The sequence below is a fragment of the Palaemon carinicauda genome, chromosome 14 (assembly GCF_036898095.1).
Source record: "Palaemon carinicauda isolate YSFRI2023 chromosome 14, ASM3689809v2, whole genome shotgun sequence".
Lineage (NCBI taxonomy): Eukaryota > Metazoa > Arthropoda > Malacostraca > Decapoda > Palaemonidae > Palaemon > Palaemon carinicauda.
Window position 1 is genome coordinate 137,096,767 of NC_090738.1, and position 20,000 is coordinate 137,116,766.

Here is a 20,000-nt window from a genome sequence, read left to right on the forward strand (position 1 = left end):
AAAATGATATTTTAATTATAAAATAAATTTTTGAATATACTTACCCGGTGAATATATAATAGCTGCTACTCAGCGGTTCGACAGAAAACACACTCAAAAAACTCGCGAGCGATCGCTATGAAGGTTGCGGGTGTGCCCACCAGCGCCACTATCGGCCAGATACCACTCTTGCATGTAAACAAACCCTTCAATTCTTCTCGTCCCGCTGCGTCTCTATTGGGGAGGAAGGGAGGGCCTTTAATTTATATATTCACCGGGTAAGTATATTCAAAGATTTATTTTATAATTAAAATATCATTTTTAAATATTTAACTTAGCCGGTGAATATATAATAGCTGATTCACACCCAAGGCGGTGGGTAGAGACCAGAGTTAATTAAGTTTACAGCGTATAAGCTAAGAGTTTTTGACAGTTATCAATATAACAAAACCAAAATATATAGGTACCTGGTAAGGAAGTTGACTTAGACGATTACTCTGCCTTATAAGTCTGTCTTCCTCACGAAGCCCAGCGATCCTCTTAGGATGCTGAAAGACTCCCAGGAGCTGAAGTATTAAGGGCTGCAACCCATACAACAGGACCTCATCAAACCCCTAATCTGGGCACTCTCAAGAAATGACTTTGACCACCCGCCAAATCAACCAGGATGCGAAAGGCTTCTTAGCCTTCCGTATAACCCAAAAAACAATTTTAAAAAAATTTCAAGAGACAGATTAAAAAGGATATTGGAATTAGGGTAATGTAGTGGTAGAACCCTCACCCACTATTGCACTCGCTGCTACGAATGGACCCAGTGTGTAGCAGTCCTCGTAAAGAGTCTGGACATCTTTTAAGTAAAATGACGCGAACACTGACTTGCTTCTCCAAAAAGTCGCGTCCATAATACTTTGCAGAGATTTATTTTGCTTGAAGGCCACGGAGGTTGCTATATCTCTAACTTCGTGCGTCTTAACCTTAAGCAAACATCGGTCTTTCTCATTCAAGTGAGAATGAGCTTCTCGTATTAAAAAAATCTGATAAAATATGACAAAGCATTCTTTGACATAGGCAATGAAGGTTTCTTAACTGAGCACCATAATGCCTCAGATTTACCTCGTAATGACTTAGTACGAGCTAAATAGAACTTAAGAGCTCTAACAGGACATAATACTCTTTCCAGTTCGTTGCCTACGATCTCTGATAAGCAAGGAATATCAAAAGATTTAGGCCAAGGACGAGAAGGCAGTTCATTTTTGGCCAGGAAACCAAGTTGAAGTGAACAAGTGGCTTTTTTCTGTAGAAAAGCCGCTGTTCTTACTGAAGGCATGAAGTTCACTGACCCTTTTAGCCGAAGCCAAGCACACTAGGAAAAGTGTCTTGAGGGTGAGATCCTTCAGGGAGGCTGAATGTAATGGCTCAAACCTGTCTGACATGAGGAACCTTAGGACCACGTCTAAGTTCCATCCAGGAGTTGCCAAACGACGTTCCTTAGAGGTCTCGAAAGACTTAAGGAGATCTTGGAGATCTTTATTGTTGGAAAGATCTAAGCCTCTATGTCGAAAGACCGAAGCCAACATGCTCCTGTAGCCCTTAATCGTGGGAGCTGAAAGGGAGCGAACCTTTCTCAGATGTAAAAGAAAATCTGCGATTTGGGCTACAGAGGTACTGGACGAGGACACAGATGCTGACTTGCACCAGTCTCGAAAGACTTCCCACTTCGACTGGTATACTCTAATGGTAGAAGCTCTCCTAGCTCTTGCAATCGCACTGGCTGCCTCCTTCGAAAAGCCTCGAGATCTTGAGAGTCTTTCGATAGTCTGAAGGAAGTCAGACGAAGAGCGGGGAGGCTTTGTTGGACATTCTTTACGTGGGGCTGACGTAACAGATCTACCCTTAGAGGAAGACTTCTTGGAAAGTCTACCAGCCATTGAAGTACCTCGGTGAACCACTCTCTCGCGGGCCAGAGGGTAGCAACCAACGTCAACCTTGTCCCTTCGTGAGAGGCGAACTTCTGCAGTACCTTGTTGACTATCTTGAATGGTGGGAATGCAAATAAGTACAGAAAAGACCAATCCAGTAGAAACGCGTCTATGTAGATTGCTTCTGTATCTAGGACTGGAGAGCAATAGATTGGTAACCTTTTGGTCAACGAGGAGGCAAAGAGGTCTATGGTGGGTTGACCCCAAGTAGCCCAAAGACTCTTGCCCACGTCCTTGTGGAGGGTCCATTCCGTGGGTATCACCTGACCCCTCCAACTGAGACAGTCTGCCAAGACGTTCAAGTCCCCCTGGATGAATCTCGTCAACAGGGAGATGCCTCGAATTCTTGACCATAAGAGAAGGTCCCTTGCGATCTCGAGCAGCAAGAAGGAGTGTGTGCCTCCTTGCTTGGAGATGTACGCCAAAGCTGTGGTGTTGTCTGAGTTGACCTTTACCACTTAGTTTCAAAGAAGCTTTCGAATATCATCAAGGCCAAGTGGACTGCTAATAGCTCCTTGCCGTTGATGTGCATGCTCTTCTGACTTGAGGTCCACAGACCCGAGCATTCCCGACCGTCCAGGGTCGCAACCCCAACCCAAATCCGATGCGTCGGAGAACAACGCGTGGTTTGGGTTCTTGACTGCTAGGGATAGTCCCTCTATCAGACTGATATTGCTGTCCCACCATTTAGGGCATGCCTTCACTGGTTCGGAGACTGGGAATGATACCGTCTCTAACGTCTTGTCCTAGTTCTAGTGAGAGGCTAGATGGAACCGGAGAGGCAGAAGGTGTAGTCTCCCTAGTGAGATAAACTGCTCCAGGGATGAGAGAGTCCCTACGAGACTGTTCCAACTCCTGACTGAACAAACGTTATCTTTTCAGCATTAGTTGGACTTCGAGCAGGGCTTGTTCTAATCGGTGGCAGACGGAAAAGCCCGAAAAAAAAAAAAAAACTGGACTGCGAATCTCCATCCCCAAATATAGAATAATCTGGGATGGGATCAGTAGGGACTTTTAGGTTGACCTAAAGTCCCAACTCCCTGGCCAGACTCAACGTCCAATGTACATCCTGCAGACAGCGAAGACTGGACGATGCTCTGAGAAGCCAGTCGTCCAAGTACAGGGAGGCTCGGATCCCCGATAGATGGAGGGATTTTGCCACATTCCTCATGAGCCTTGTAAACACGAGAGGAGCAGGACTGAGGCCAAAGCACAGGGCTCGAAACTGGTACCCCACATTCCTGTAAACAAACCTCAGAAACGATTGGGAATCCGGGTGTATAGGAATGTGGAAGTATGCCTCCTGAAGGTCGAGAGAGACCATCCAGCCGCCTTCCATTAAAGCTGTCAAGACAGCCTGGTAGACTTCATCGTGAAGTTTGTCTTGACAATGAACACATTGAGCGCACTTGCCTCTTACGTACTCCTGCAGTGAACATGGCTGCCAGATCATTGGAGCCATCCCTGAGGAACTTGTTCCTGCAGAGAACGTGGCTGTCAGATCATTGGAGCCATCCCTGAAAGCCTTGTTTACGCATGACATAATTGTACAGCAAAACTTCAAACGCTCAAAAAAAGACTCCTAACAGGAGATGGTCTAGCTCTGAAGTCGACCATAAAATCTAGGAGCGTCTCATGGCCAGGCGCCAGGGAGAGTCTATGAGTGTCATATCAGACTCTCGCTCTATAAGCCAGCTTAAAAGTAGGGAAAGCAAAGGCTGTCTCCCCCAAACTCCTCCTGGTGATAAACCAGTCGCCTAGCAAACGTAAAGCTCTCTTAGAAGAGCTAGAGAGCACTAGCTTATAAAAACAACGGCTTCGAAGTAGCTAGGCCTAGTGTAAACTCTGACGTTTAGGCGAACGAGGAGCAGCAGTTACAAAAAGATCCGGACAAAGATCCTTAAAAATCAGTATGATTTATTTAAAGTCCATAGAGAGCTAAGCAGCTTTAGGCTCCTCTCCGTCTGACAGAGTCCTCAAGGGAATATCAGTAGGAGGGGGAACAGCAACTTCCTCATCTGAAGGAATCTTGTCCGACAATAGCCGAGTCTCAAGCAAGGGAGAGACCTGCCGTGGTGGCAATGCTTGACAAGCAGAGTCCACACGCACTGGTGCATTAGTAGCGGACCAGGACGCAACGTCATGTAACTGCTTAACAGTCTGTGAACTGTCAACAACAACAGGTGCGGGAGGACGCTGGGCGTCCACTCGAGACTGTTTTGACTGCCTAGTCTGAGCAGTCAAAACAACTCTAGACTGCGGTAGTTGACGCTCAGCGTCAAAACAAGTCAACTCCGCTGGTTGGCGAACGTCCTGAACGTCAACAGGAGCATTAGGAAGCAGCCTAACGTCCAAATGCGGCTGAAAGCCAACACGTGACCGCATCGAGTGAGGCTCTACATATCGTGACTGACGTGACTTAGCTACGCCAACGTCAACAGGACGCACAAAGGTTCGTTTGGGCGGCTGAAGGCCAGGATCTCGATGAAATAAACGGCTAGGATCAACGTGAACCTTATCGGCAGAATAGTCTTCCATAAGAGAGGCAAGCTTATTCTGCATGTCTTGCCGTACAACTCATTTAGGAACAACGGGAATGGTTGCGGTAAGAAACGAGGGTAACGTCTGTGACTGCAAAACCTTGCCTACAAAAAGACTCTCGGAGCCTGTGTTATGTTTTTGTTTAGGTGGCGAGCAGTCTTCCGATGACTGCATAGTGTCAGAGCTGTCCTAATAGTTAAAACCAGGACGCTAGACCTGTCCTGAAAGGACTGACTTTCGCTTAAAGGGCCTCGAAACCTTGTTCCACGGTTTCTTATGCGAAAAGCCTTCGGATGACGAGGAGAAAATCGTCTCTCTCGTCTAATGGTAGGGGCGATCTTGGTGAGATACGCCTGATACCATAGAGGGAACATCTGTTCGCTGATCAAGGCCTCTCGAACCCATAAGTCATACGACATTACTTCTCCCCTGGGCTTGGGAGCTTGCAAGAGGTCCCGGACTAGGCGAACGACAGGCACGAACAGACGAACCCTCGGTCGCAACACTGATAACACTTTGCGCAATATCACTTTATCACTACGATTTTCTGTTTTGCACTTATTTCACTGAAATCGAATTTTTTAACAATTCACATTAGGTATGAATAAAACTGATTTCTACCTGAAGCACGCAATTCTACCCTCATCAAAAGGTTATAATTGCGAAATCAGTCGTATAATGTAAGCACATTAAAACAAGCAAAAAAAAACAGTAAACATACTTTAAGATAAAAAGATCAGTGGCTGGGAAGGAGACTAAACACTAGTTCATTCAAAACTACGTTTTCAATCTCTCACCGTACAGTGCCTTGGGACGAGAATAAAAACTAAAAACGTTTTATCCTTTCTCCCCGTACAGAGACTAGGGACGAGAGTAAAAAGCTGACTCGAGAACAACGTTACTCGCTTGGGACGAGAATAAAGATCGGAACGTTCTCTCTCCTCTCTCTCTCTCTCCGTCTCTATCTCCCTCTCTCTCTTGATTTCGCCCGAAGAGAAGAGCCCACTTACCTTTCGTCAATAAACAGGTTATTTGACCAAAGGAAAAAACTGAAAGGTTTTTCAATGAAAAAGTTCCTTTAAAATAGTATTTAAAACATTTAAGCTTTGAAAGAAAAATGAACAAAGTGAAACCGTGATACTCTCTCTCTCTATCGTAACGATAGAGCGCAAACTGCGTAGCATAAATAAACTAAACGTTAGTTCATCTTTGAAACAGTACGAAGACTATTCAAAGAAAAAAACTTTCATAAAATATTTACTAAAAAATTTCATTTAATAAGTTTTAAATCATTAGCTCTGTAAAAGTTATTTACGATTGAAAAGGGCTCAACGTTGTTTAACTTCGTTTTCCAAGTTAGGACCGCCTACTCTCAGGAAAGGTCGCATATAAACAAATCATTAAAATTTATTTTGATGTTTATTATAAATGGAAAGCTAATCGAAGAGGCCTAATAAAGGCGGTTGAGATATAAAATATATAGAGGAAAATCTATAATTAATTTATAACGTGATAAGATAATTGCTAAAAGCCTAAAACACACTTCCGTCTAAGGGAAGGGTCGGCCATTTAAAAGTCAAAAAAAGTCCATACTCTCTCTCTTGTCATCAAAAATTAAATCTATCCAAAAACGAGTTCAAGATTTAAGATGAAGATAAAACACCTGCACTGCGAAAGCTCAAACCAAAATGAAGTACAGTACTTCACCAAAAATGTTGAGAAAACTCCAGGTTCTACAGCGAGTATTGATACGTCTTGTCGTCAAGGTCGACAGAGAAGAATTGAAGGGTTTGTTTACATGCAAGAGTGGTATCTGGCCGATAGTGGCGCTGGTGGGCACACCCGCAACCTTCATAGCGATCGCTCGCGAGTTTTTGAGTGTGTTTTCTGTCGAGCCGCTGAGTAGCAGCTATTATATATTCACCGGCTAAGTTAAATATTTAAAATGAATTTTTTCACTCATGATAAGAAAGGAAAAAAGACAAAAAACAAAAGACAAACACGATTGCCAAATCCCAACACAGTGTACTTCAACAAAAACAAAGTCCAAAAAGGCGATGAAGGGAAGCGATCCGAAAAAACTCTAAATGGCGGACCAACGATGTTATCGATCCGGCTCGGCAGAGATAATCTGAGGAACAGAAAATGGGAATGATTTCAAGTACCACCCTGTAAGGGTTGTTAACCTTCTAACCACAAAACCACCACAAGGTGGTTGCCGCAATTTTCGATTAAATTCTGCCGCAGTCGAGACTCAGCTATATATATATAACTGCCAGGCAAGTATTATTCATAAAACCACATATTTGAAACCTTAACTGGAGACTAAATAATTTATCTTTAAACCTGTTATATATATTACAACTTGGTAACATTCGGTGTTAGGTTAAATGCTAAAGTTTATGTAAGAAGCCACTTTAAAATACTTTAGTAAATTGATTGGCTAAAGTTATTTTCCATTAAACCTGGATGTCTAGGTCTATTTACAGAAATAGTTATACCTTAGTGCTAGAGGGAAAAATGTTATTTTGATTATAAAATAAATTTTTGAATATACTTACCCGGTGATTATATAGCTGCAACTCTGTTGCTCGACAGATAACTCTACGGAAAAACTCGCCAGCGATCGCTACACAGGTTGCGGGTGTGCCCAACAGCGCCATCTGTCGACCAGATACCCAGCTCTCAATGTAAACAAAGACTCAATTTTCTCCTCGTCCCACTGCGTCTCTATTGGGGAGGAAGGGAGGGTCATTTAATTTATAATCACCGGGTAAGTATATTCAAAAATTTATTTTATAATCAAAATAACATTTTTCAATATTTAACTTAGCCGGTGATTATATAGCTGATTCACACCCAGGATGGTGGGTAGAGACCAGTAATATATGTTTACACTTTTATGAGCTAAGAGTTTTTTATTTCATTTTAGAAGTTATCAAAATAACAAAAACAAAATAAATAGGTACCTGGTAAGGAAGTCGACTTGAACAATTACTCTGCCTTTTAAGTACGTCTTCCTTACGGAGCCTCGCGATCCTCTTAGGATGCTGATCGACCCCTAGGATCTGAAGTATCAAGGGTTGCAACCCATACAACAGGACCTCATCAAACCCCTAATCTAGGCGCTCTCAAGAAATGACTTTGACCACCCGCCAAATCAACCAGGATGCGAAAGGCTTCTTAGCCTTCCGGACAACCCATAAAAAAAACAACATTTCAAGAGACAGATTAAAAGGATAAGGAATTAGGGAATTGTAGTGGTTGAGCCCTCACCCACTACTGCACTCGCTGCTACAAATGGTCCCAGTGTGTAGCAGTTCTTGTAAAGAGACTGGACATCTTTCAAGTAAAATGACGCGAACACTGACTTGCTTCTCCAATAGGTTGCGTCCATTATACTTTGCAGAGATATATTTTGCTTAAAGGCCACGGAAGTTGTTACAGCTCTAACTTCGTGCGTCTTCACCTTAAGCAAAGTTCGGTCTTCCTCACTCAGATGTGAATGAGCTTCTCGTATTAACAATCTGATAAAGTCTGACCAAGCATTCTTTGACATAGGCAAGGATGGTTTCTTAACTGAACACCATAAAGCTTCAGATTGGCCTTGTAAAGGTTTAGTACGCTTTAAATAGAACTTAAGAGCTCTAACAGGGCATAAGACTCTTTCTAGTTCATTGCCTACGATCTCCGATAAGCTGGGGATATCGAAAGATTTAGGCCAAGGCCGAGAAGGCAGCTCATTTTTGGCTAGAAAACCAAGTTGTAGCGAACAAGTGGCTTTTTCTGACGAAAATCCGATGTTCTTGCTGAAGGCATGAATCTCACTGACTCTTTTAGCCGAGGTTAAGTATACCAGGAAAAGAGTCTTAAGAGTGAGATCTTTCAGGGAGGCTGATTGTAACGGCTCCAACCTGTCTGACATGAAGACTCTTAGTACCACGTCTAAATTCCATCCAGGGGTAGCCAAACGACGCTCCTTGGTGGTCTCAAAAGACTTAAGGAGGTCTTGCAGATCTTTATGTTTGGAAAGATCTAAGCCTCTATGCCGGAAGACCGATGCCAACATGCTTCTGTAGCCCTTGATAGTGGGAGCTGCAAGGGATCGTCCTTTTCTCAGGTATAAGCGAAAAACAGCTATTTGAGCTACAGAGGTACTGGTCGAGGATACAGAAACTGACTTGCACCAGTCTCGGAAGACTTCCCACTTCGATTGGTAGACTCTAATGGAAGACGCTCTCCTTGCTCTAGCAATCGCACTGGCTGCTTCCTTCGAAAAGCCTCTAGCTCTCGAGAGTCTTTCGATAGTCTGAAGGCAGTCAGACGAAGAGCGTGGAGGCTTTGGAGTACCTTCTTTATGTGTGGCTGACGTAGAAGGTCTACCCTTAGAGGAAGACTTCTGGGAACGTCTACTAACCCTCGAAGTATCTCGGTGAACCATTCTCTCGCGGGCCAGAGGGAAGCAACTAACGTCAACCTTGTCCCTTCGTGAGAGGCGAACTTCTGCAGTACCTTGTTGACAATCTTGAACGGTGGGAATGCGTAGAGATCCAGATGTGACCAATCTAGGAGGAAAGCATCTATATGTATTGCTGCTGGGTCCGGGACTGGAGAGCAATAGATTGGAAGCCTCTTGGTCAGCGAGGTTGCAAAGAGATCTATGGATGGTTTTACCCCAAGTGGCCCAAAGTCTCTTGCACACATCCTTGTGGAGGGTCCATTCGGTTGGAATTACTTGCCCTTTCCGACTGAGACAATCTTCTATGACGTTCAAGTCGCCTTGGATGAACCTCGTTACTAAGGAGATGTCTTGACCTTTTGACCAGATGAGCAGGTCCCTTGCGATCTCGTACAACGTCAGTGAGTGGGTACCTCCTTGTTTGGAGATGTACGCCAAGGCCGTGGTGATGTCCGAGTTAACTTCCACCACTTTGCCTCGAAGGAGAGACTTGAAGCTTTTCAAGGCCAGATGTACTGCCAACAGCTCCTTGCAGTTGATATGCATGCTCCTCCGACTCGAGTTCCACAGTCCTGAGCATTCCCGACCGTCTAGTGTCGCGCCCCAGCCCACGTCCGATGTGTCCGAGAAGAGAACGTGGTTGGGAGTCTGAACAGCCAGGGGAAGACCCTCTCTTGGGTTGATATTGTCCTTCCACCAAGTCAGACAAGACTTTATCTTTTCGGAAACCGGGATCGAGACCGCTTCTAGCGTCTTGTCCTTTTTCCAGTGAAAAGCTAGATGGTATTGAAGAGGACGGAGGTGTAGTCTTCCTAGTGACACAAATTGTTCCACGGATGACAGCGTCCCTACCAGACTCATCCACAGCCTGACTGAGCAGCGTTCCTTCTTCAGCATCTTCTGGATGGATAGCAGGGCTTGATCTATTCTGGGGGCTGATCGTCTTGTTGTTCAGCAACGTCCTCATCAGAGGGTTCCTCATCCGAAAACTGATGAGGAAACGGCAACGGAGTGGGCAACGTCTGGCTCGCTGAGTCCGGTCGCACTGGTGCATGCGTGACGGAGCCGGACGCAACATCATGGAACTGCTGCACAGTCTGTGAACTGTCAACAACCATGGGTGCGTGAGGAAGCACAGCGTCAACCCGAGACTGTCTAGACCGTCTGGGTTGTGCAGTCAACACCCTACCGGGTTGCTGAGGTTGACGCACTGCGTCAAAACAAGTCACCTCTGCTGGTTGTTGAACGTCCTGAACGTCAACAACCACCTCCGAGCGTCGCTTAACGTCAACGTGCGGCTGGCAACCCACACTGGGTTGCATCGGTGGAGGAACCACCTCAACTGGCAGACGCGAGTAGGTTACCTCAGCGTCAACAGGGCGCACAACCGACCGGTTGGAAGGTTGTTGGCCAGAAGGTTCGGTAGCAACCTTCTCCGCATTAAAGTCCTCTATCAAGGACGCAAGCTTGGACTGCATGTCTTGCAGAAAAGCCCATTTAGGGTCTACGGGAGCAGGTGCGGCAACAGACGGGGTTAGCGACTGAGGCGGTACCGCTTACCATCCCTGAAAGCCTTGTTATGCATGACATAATTGTACAGCAAAACTTCAAAGGCTCGAAAACAGTTGTGAAGTTGACCTGTAAAAAACTTGGAGCGTCTCCTGGCCAGGCGCCAGGGAGAGTCTACGAGATTTGAGAAGTCTATCTGGGCAGAGGCATGAACTCCCAAGCCGAGAACTTCTCTCGTGTCATATCAAACTCTCGCTCTATAAACCAGTTTAAAAGAATGGAAAGCAAAGGCTGTATCCCCCAAACTCCTCCTGGTGAAAAACCAGTCGCCTAGCCAACGTAAAGCTCTCTAGGAGAGCGAGAGAGCACTAGCTTAAAAACAACGGCTTCGAAGTAGCTAGGCCTAGTGTAAGCTCTGACGTTTAGGCGAACGAGGAGCAGCAGTTACAAAAAGATCCTTAAAAAAATCATCATGATTTAATTAAAGTCCATAGGGGGCTAAGCAGCTTTAGGCTCCTCTCCATCTGACAGAGTCCTCAAGGGAATATCAGTAGGAGGGGGAACAGCAACTTCCTCATCTACAGGAACCTTGTCCGATAAAAGCTGAGTCTCAATCAAGGGAGAGACCTACCGTGGTGGCAATGCTTTACAAGCAGAGTCCACACTCACTGGTGCATTAGTAGCGGACCAGAACGCAACGTCATGTAACTGCTTGACAGTCTGTGAACTGTCAACAACTGAACTGTCAACCACAACAGGTGCGTGAGGACGCACAGCGTCCACTCGAGACTGCTTTGACTGCCTAGACTGAGCAGTCAAAACAACTCTAGAATGCGGAGGTTGACGCACAGCGTCAAAACAAGTCAACTCCGATTGTTAGTGAACGTCTTGAACGTCAACAGGAGCATCAGCAAGTGGCCTAACGTCCAAATGCGGCTGAAAAACCACACGAGACCGCATCGAGTGTGGTTCTAAACAACCTGACTGACGTGACTAAGCTACGCCAACGTCAACAGTAAGCACAAAGGAACGTTAGGTTGGCTGAAAGCCAGGATATCGATGAGATAAACGGCTAGACTCAACGGACTAATCGGCAGAATAGTCTTCCATAAGGGAGGCAAGCATATACTGCATGTCTTGCCATACAACCCATTAAGGATCAACGGAAATGGTTGTGGTAAGAGACGAGGGTAACGTCTGTGACCGCAACACTTTGCCAACAAAAAAAGACTCGGAGTCTGTGTTACGCTTTTGTTAGGCGGCGAGCAGTCTTCCGATGACTGCATAGGGTCAGAGCTGTCCTAATGGTTGTAACCAGGACGCTGGACCTGTCCTGAAAGGACTGACTTTCGCTTAAGGGCTTCGAAACCTTGTGACAGATTTCTTATGCGAAAAGCCTTCGGATGACGAGGAGAAACAACGTCTCTCTCGTCTTATGGTAGGGGAGATCTTGGTAAGATACACCCGTTACCATAGAGGGAAAACGTCTGTTCGTTGATCAAGGCCTCTCGAACCCATAAGTCGTTTGACATTACTTCTCCCCTGGGCTTGGGAGCATGCAAGAGGTCCCGGACAAGGTGAACGACAGGCACGAACAGACGAACCCTCGGACGCAACACTGTAACACTTTGCGCATATCACTTTATCACTTCGATTTTCTGTTTTGCACTTATTTCACTGAAATCGAAACTTTTACTGATTTCTACCTGAAACAGGCAATTCTACCCTTCATTAAAAGGTAGTAATTGCGAAATCAGTCGTATAATGCAAGCTCATTAATACCAGCAAAAAACAGAAAACATATTTTAAGATAAAAAAATCAGTGGCTGGGAAAGAGACTAAACACTAGTTCATATAACTACGTTTTCAATCTCTCACCGCACATAGCCTGGGAACGAGAATAAAAAACTTCCTCCCTGTACAGCGACTAGGGACGAGAGTAACTCGAGAACAACGTTACCCGCTTGAACGGAACGTTTTCTCTCCTCTCTCTCCCTCCGTCTCTATCTCTCTCTCTCTTTCTCTCTTGATTTCGCACCTAAGAGAAGAGCCCAATTATATTTCGTCAAAAAAACCTTGTTATTTGACTAAAGGAAAAAACTGAAAGGTTTTTCAAATAAAAAGTTCCTTTAAAATAGAATTTAAAACATTTAAGCTAAGAAAGAATGAACAAAACGTCAGAATCGATTTACTCTTACTGCAAAGTGAAACCGTGATACACTCTCTCTCTATCGTAACGATAGAGCGCATGTTGAACGTCCTGAACGTCAACAACTGCGTAGCATAAATAAACTAAACGTTAGTTCATCTTTGAAAACAGTACGAAGACTATCAAAAAAATTCTTTCATAAAATATTACATTTAAAAAGTTTTAAATCCTTAGCTCTTTAAAAGCTAATTACGATATAAAGGGCTCAACGTTGATTAACTTCGGTTTCCAAGTTAGGACCGCCTACTCTCAGGAAAGGTCGCATATAAACAAAACAATAAAATTTATTTTTATGTTTATAATAAATGGAAAGTTAATCGAAGAGGCCTAATAAAGGCGGAGAGATATAAAATATATAGAGGAAAATCTATAACGTGATAAGATAATTACTAAAAGCCTAAACACACTTCCGTCTAAGGGAAGGGTCGGCCATTTAAAAGTGAAAGAAAGTCCATACTCTCTTTGTCACCATAATTAAATCTATCCAAAACGAGTTCAAGATTTAAGATGAAGATAAAACACCTGCATAGCGAAAGCTCAAAACTAGAATATAGTACTTCACCAAATAGATGTGAAAAACTCCAGTTTAGCAACAACGAGTAAAGTACGTCTTGTCGACACCTCGACAGAGAGAAAATTGAGTCTTTGTTTACATTGAGAGCTGGGTATCTGGTCGACAGATGGCGCTGTTGGGCACACCCGCAACCTGTGTAGCGATCGCTGGCGAGTTTTTCCGTAGAGTTGTCTGTCGAGCAACAGAGTTGCAGCTATATAATCACCGGCTAAGTTAAATATTGAAAATTGTAAAATCAACCAAATACACCTTGTTAAAGTCATTAAGCAGCTGAACTCGCCTCAGACATCAAACAAGGAGTCACAGGTCAAATCAGATTATGAATAATTTTTGTGTGAATAGAAAGTGAAATACTAGACTTACAAATAATCAATGTTATTTTCTCTGCTAAAATTTCATATATTTTAAGGCAATATTACAATTATTATTTATCAAACAAGTACCATACTACAGGTTTAAGAAATAAGGCAGTGTTTAAAATCTATGACCAATGAAAGCATACTATCTAAGTTTCCATTAGCTACTGCATCACTGATAAGACTTTTTGAGAATTTACCTGTTGAGGAATATTTGTATATTTAGAATGACCCAATAGTATAAAGACATAAAATTAATAATGAATAATAATGACAAAATCTATATTTATCTCACCAAGTATGTAATTATTTGAGAACACTTTCCTTTTCATGAGAAGTTCTGAATTACTGGACTTTTCAGATAGCATATACTCTATCAATATATTGTACACTGTAATAAGCTACCTTCCATAAATATTTAAAACCTTCACTGCAATCTAAATGAGTTGTAAACTTCTGAAAAAAACAATTAAAATCAAAACAATTTTAACTTATCTTTAAACTGATGTCAATTAAATATTACTGCCTCCATTCCTGTCATCAGCTTTGATTTAGATATGAATAATTTACTCTTGTGTCATCAGCATTCCTTCAGCTTCCATCTCCTTCACATAATATTAAGGGATTCGTGTTACCCACCAGAAAGACTTTTGTTTACCGACTTCAGCTTTTGGATTTCAAATGTGCAGGTAAATAAATGCTTCTGAAATAAAATAAAAAATATCTTTACTACAAATGTTCATTTTATAGTCAAACCCTGACTCTTAATAAATTTGATACATGTCACCTTTTATAATTAACCATTAGAATAACTGGTATATTCAACTTTATGTTCAGAGATCAAGATAACAGCCACTTTTGAATCTTAAACTTGACCACACTGTGATGGGCGGTAATCACGTGTCTAATCTAAGTGGAACTAAAGTGGAAGATCATAATAATTGTGCTAAGTTAGGCTGGGAGACCATCGTGGTCTATTTCTTTGTTGGCTAACAATCAAGAGAAATACGAATAACTTAGGTACATGTTATTTTTCATGGTTTATTGATTTTTTTTAGATGTCTGTGTAGTAAAAAGAAGTCGGTGTTACCTGGCCTCCGCATTTCCTATCTAAACTTAATTTCTTTATATATCCTATTTCTGGGTCGACCTGTGACGGCCGGTGAAAAGGGTCCTTCTTTACTTCTGCGGTGTCGGCAGCCATTGTTGTTTTGATTTGCCTCGCTGGGAATTTCATGTTAGTCTTGCCCATTTGGTACGCTGTCAGTTAGGTTCTTGGTTAAGTCACTGGCCTTACGCCTTTTTGAACCATTATTATTATTATTATTATTATTATTATTATTATTATCATTATTATTATTTCCTATGGTACTTTTTGCTAGCAAGTCCAGTCTCGAACAAGAAAAGCGTTCTGGCTTTATTATAGTTTAGTACCCGCCCTGAGAGGCGTTCGTCAGTGGACTACATCCTTTTAAATTTTGTTAAAGAAGACGTTATTCTTCGTTCGTAGTCTTGTATTTGACGTTACAATTTTATTGTTATACTTACGTATATCATGTTATAGTGTGCTTAATTAGGTTCTTTATAGTGTAACCACGAGAGCGAGAGCATGGAGTTCTCTTTTTCTGTCGCTACAGTCACGAGTTACCCTTTCTCTCGTTTTCTTTCTTAGCCTCGAGTAGGAGAGGTGGATTTCCTGTTTTCCGTTTTATATGATCACGGGTTCTCCCTCCCCCCTCTCCCTCTACGGGTATATGATATTTTACGATTTATTTTATTATGTGGTTACTGTTAATATAGCTAGCGTTATTAATAGGTCCTGTTCGTGTGTGAGTCATTGTTTTGGGCCAGCTTTATGACGCCACCTGTTCCCCTCGTAGTTCCGTCCTCTCCCCGCTACGGCTTGGGAGTAGGATCTGAACATTCATCCATTCTGCCGTGAGTTCTACTCCGCCATGAGGGATACTCATTGAGATTGGAACCTATAGTTATATATCATTTGGAGTGCAACCCTCTGGCAGGGCCTCATCCCCCCGGTGGTCCCTTGCACCCAGACTCCGGCCACGGCCATATCCACACAAAATATTCATTTTTGGGTCGACCTGTGGCGGCCGGTGAAAAGAGTCCTTCTTCTATATCTTTTCTGATAAAACCTTCCAATTATACTAGAGAAAGATAAAAGCATGGAATGCTGAGGTTACAACCCTCGCGCGAGCACCTTTTGGGTGTCGTGTATAAAGCAAAGGCGCGTGAAATCCACTATTCACAGGTTGTCTTCCATTTAGTTAATTCCTTCGTCAAAGGGATGGGCCGATACAAAGGCCCTGGCCAACCACCAGCGCCACTATCCACACAAAATATTCATTATTAATCACAACTTATTTATTCCGGACCTCCGGCTTCACCGGATATCACCAATACGCTTAGCATTGATGTTAGCCTTAGCTTTTAGCTACTGCTTGTATTTTATAATTTATTTGGTTACGGGCCTATCACTGAATCCTCAACCCTGTTGGAGGTTCCACAGATTACATTAATTTATTTTATTCTTATTTTAATAACATTTATAGTGATACAGACCCATTTTAGATTGCTCCAGCACACTCTGGTGCAGGAAAGTTTTATATTTAAAATATTTTAATATGGAGCTCCGGCTCTCAGTCATTGAACCATTCTATGCACACATATTTCATGCTATCTAGACTCTGTTAGTAGATCTTAATCCCTTACCAGAGTCTCAAGGAACATCCAGACTTATGTCTCCTTTCTTTTACAGAAGGTCCGCTGCGCTGCCAAGGGCTGCCTCGCCTCTTTCAACGATCCCGTTGGACATGACCTCTGCCGATCGCATGCACATTACGCTATCTCCTTTATTCGGGAGCCGGGACAAGCCCCATACATGGTGTGGTTCCCGGAATCGTGCACGCTCTGTTACGAGTGGTCCTCCTTACTCCTGAACGGTGACGTAAGTTGGTTTTCGTTTTGTTCCTTTTATCCTTTGGCGGTGATTTAATTTGTTCCTTAATTATGTATACAGTACATCGCTTATTTCGGAGAATGATCCTTCTCCTTCATCACTAATCCCCTCAACTCTTTTAGGCCGATGATGAATCTCTTCGGTCGGCAAGAGCTGCTCTTCGTCCTTGGGTGTCGGGCTTCGGCAGGAATGCTCCGTCTGGCGCACCCTATCTCCTCGACGGAGACATGGCCTCCCGACTCTTCCCAGGATCTACCACTGCAGCAGTCACTCCGGAGGCGGTTGCCCCTTTAATTGAAGCGGTCAGAGCGACCATCCCCACGGAAGACGAATCTCTTTTATCGGGGGACGTGTCAGCTCTGGATTTGGACATCGAGCCCATGGACGAGCAGGTAGGTGGTGTCGAGTTGGTGGAAACCTTTTTATCTCCTACTCCTTCTTCTATCTCTTTCTTTCTCGGCTTTGATAAGCCTACGGCTTCTCCTCGGGATCCCTCTGTCCCCGTACGACCCAAGGTGAAGCCACTACGTACCTATAAGTCATCAGCTTTGCCATTGTCTACGTCACGGGTCCCCGGACCCTCAACTGCTCCTGATGTTCCTATTGCTTCCCATAAAACCGTGACTTCTAAGAAGTCGAAATCCGCCAAGTCCAAGGCTTCGTCGGCGGGTGGCTCTCAGGTACCCTCCTTCCCTGTCAACCTAATCAGGGATATAGTCAAGGAGCAAATTCAGCAACATTCTGGGGCTATGACGGAGCTAAAAGATATGGTGGCGAATCTGATCCGCTCCGGAACTCAGATTCCTCCGCCTTCAGCCCCAGACGCGTCGAAGTTACCCCCCTTTGATAAAAACAACCCTTGGAGGTTTGCCTTGCATGCTCCTTACTTAGATGGTACCCTAACTCTAGATGGCATAGGCACCCGCCCTCTAGAGGACCTAGAATTCTACCCCCCAGGGCTAGAATTCCCATTCAACGGCTTCGTCTGCCTAAAGGAGCATGCCTTGGTTAGAATGGACAAGGTACCGAAGGAAACGGTGATATTTCCAAAAGAACAGGCCCAAGCTGTCTGGGCCAGGACTCTATCAGAATGGGGGTGTACCAACTCCAAGCTCACCCCACACAAAGGTGCCTACACTATTTTTACAACGGTATTGTCCATTACCTTGCCACTTATAGATAAAGTGACAGATTTGACAATACAGGCCGTCAAGGAAGGCTCTGCCATGCCGGCTCTCAAAGAGACGGACCCCACCTCAATGCTCATTCCGAGTACCTCTGCCACTTGGGATGACGCTTCTTCTACCTTCACGGTAGGGAAGCTAGACCCAGACTGCGCCTCTACTCTTTTTTTCTGAGAAGCTTCCCAGATTACTAGAGAGTCTTCTCAAGAACGAGTTCGAGGCACGTAATAGGTTAGCTAAGTCCCTCCACTCCATCACCTCCATAGAGTCCCTAGCTTCTGTTTACCTGACTGAAACTTTGTTCAGGGTTTTCACAAAGAACCTGCTTCTGTCCTGCCAAGTAGACCTCCACGACTTCTGGTCGGCTCGGGTTAGCTGCAGGAAATACGTTCTGTCTGAGGCTTCTATCAGACATGAACCGAACAGGCTGATAGCGTCCTCCTGCTGGGGTAAGAACCTATTCCCTCAGGATGAAGTTAATAAAAGTTCTTCAGGACGCTGCGAGGGCAAACCAAAATTTGCAAGTAAGGTGGGGCCTCATGACCAAAAGGAAGATCGAATCCCACAAACAATCTTTCTTCAAGAAAAAGCAGAGATTTACCCCTTACAAGACGAACCGGGGTCACTACCACCAATCAGCAGTTCCCCACACGTCAACACAGTCTTCCTCTGCTTCGACTTTTCAGCAACCGGCTCCTCCTCAGCAGGTGGTCTACCTCACTGCTCCCCCAGGTACACAACCCAACCCTATGTTTTCTTGGATGTCCTCCCCTGCATACTGTACAACCCTAGCTACGAGCCCTCTGGTTCCTTTCGTGGACACCAGAGAGGAAGCTACAGAGGTAGAGGACAGTTCCGCCATCGAGGCGGACCTAGATCAAGGGGTGCCCGGGGAGGGAAGGGACCTAAATTCACTCCCTCGCAATGATGTGATCCCGGTAGGGGGGAGACTTTATCACTCTCGAGACCATTGGGCCTTCAGTCCATGGGCTCACAGCATAATATCCAAAGGTTTAGGTTGGAAATGGTCACAGGGACCTCCACCTCCACTAGTGACCTTCTTCCAGAGACCCACTCCCATCCCGAAAGAGTACACCACAGAGTTACTCAAGAAGAAAGCAATCAAACGGGTTTGATCACTGAAATTCCAAGGCCGCCTATTTACAGTTCCTAAGAAAGACTCGTCGGCGTTGAGAGTGGTTCTCGACTTGTCAAAACTAAACTCTTACATTCTCTGCGACAAGTTCCGTATGCTGACTATCTCTCAAGTACGGACCTTACTTCCCCGTGGGGCCGTCACCACCTCTATCGATCTTACCGACGCCTATTATCATGTGCCAGTAGCTCGAAACTTCTCTCCTTACCTAGGCTTCCGTCTAGGCAAGAAAGCCTTTGCGTTCAGTCATGCCCTTCGGTCTCAGCATTGCTCCCAGGATATTCACGAAACTGGGAGAGACAGTGCTCGAGCAACTCAGGAACCAAGGGATACAGATCATCGCCTATCTGGACGATTGGCTCATTTGGGCTCGGTTGAACCGGGAATGCAACAGAGCTATGACGAAGGTAATTCAATTTCTCGCCAAACTGGGATTCCAAGTCAATCTCCAAAAGTCTCGCCTACAACCATCAAGCCGCTTCGAGTGGTTAGGCATTCGGTGGGACCTTTCAAAGCACAGGCTCTCCCTTCCTCCCAAATAGGTAAGAGATAGCTTCCAAGATCAGGAACTTTCTCAAACACAAACAGGTGTCCAGAAGAGCTTTAGAAAGAATCCTCGGCCTTCTCCAATTTGCTTCAGTAACAGATCTCCTATTAAAAGCCAAACTCAAAGACATCAATCGAGTTTGGAGAAAGAGAGCTACAATACCTTTAAGAGACAAGATCTCGAAGATCCCGTCTTAAAAATGAGACTACGCCCATGGTCCGAACCGAGGAACCTCTCCAAATCGGTTCCTCTGCAATTCCCCCCTCCACAAGTGATAATTCATACAGACGCGTCTCTGAGTGACTGGGGGGGGTTACTCCCAACATCATATGTTTCAGGGCTCTTGGTCACCCGCCATGAAACAGTTCCATATCAATGTTCTCAAAGCCATGGCAGTGTTCTTGACCCTGAAGAGAATCTCTCCTCCGAGGTCGTCCCACATCAGAGTAGTCTCAGACAGCACAGCCGTAGTACACTGCATCAACAGAGGAGGATCCAAGTCACCCAACCTGAATCAGGTCCTGGTCACT

The 20,000-nt window shown here is 44.4% G+C and overlaps 1 long non-coding RNA gene across 1 annotated transcript in view; it reads right to left on the reverse strand.

Annotated features, from left to right (window-relative positions):
- Positions 1–13,478: 13,478 nt before the first annotated feature.
- Positions 13,479–20,000, reverse strand: part of LOC137653383 (uncharacterized) — a 42,400-nt gene continuing 35,878 nt past the window's right edge. Inside the window, exon 3 of the long non-coding RNA XR_011046468.1 lies at positions 13,479–14,309. This is a non-coding gene — a long non-coding RNA (uncharacterized lncRNA). The remainder of the gene's footprint in view (positions 14,310–20,000) is intronic.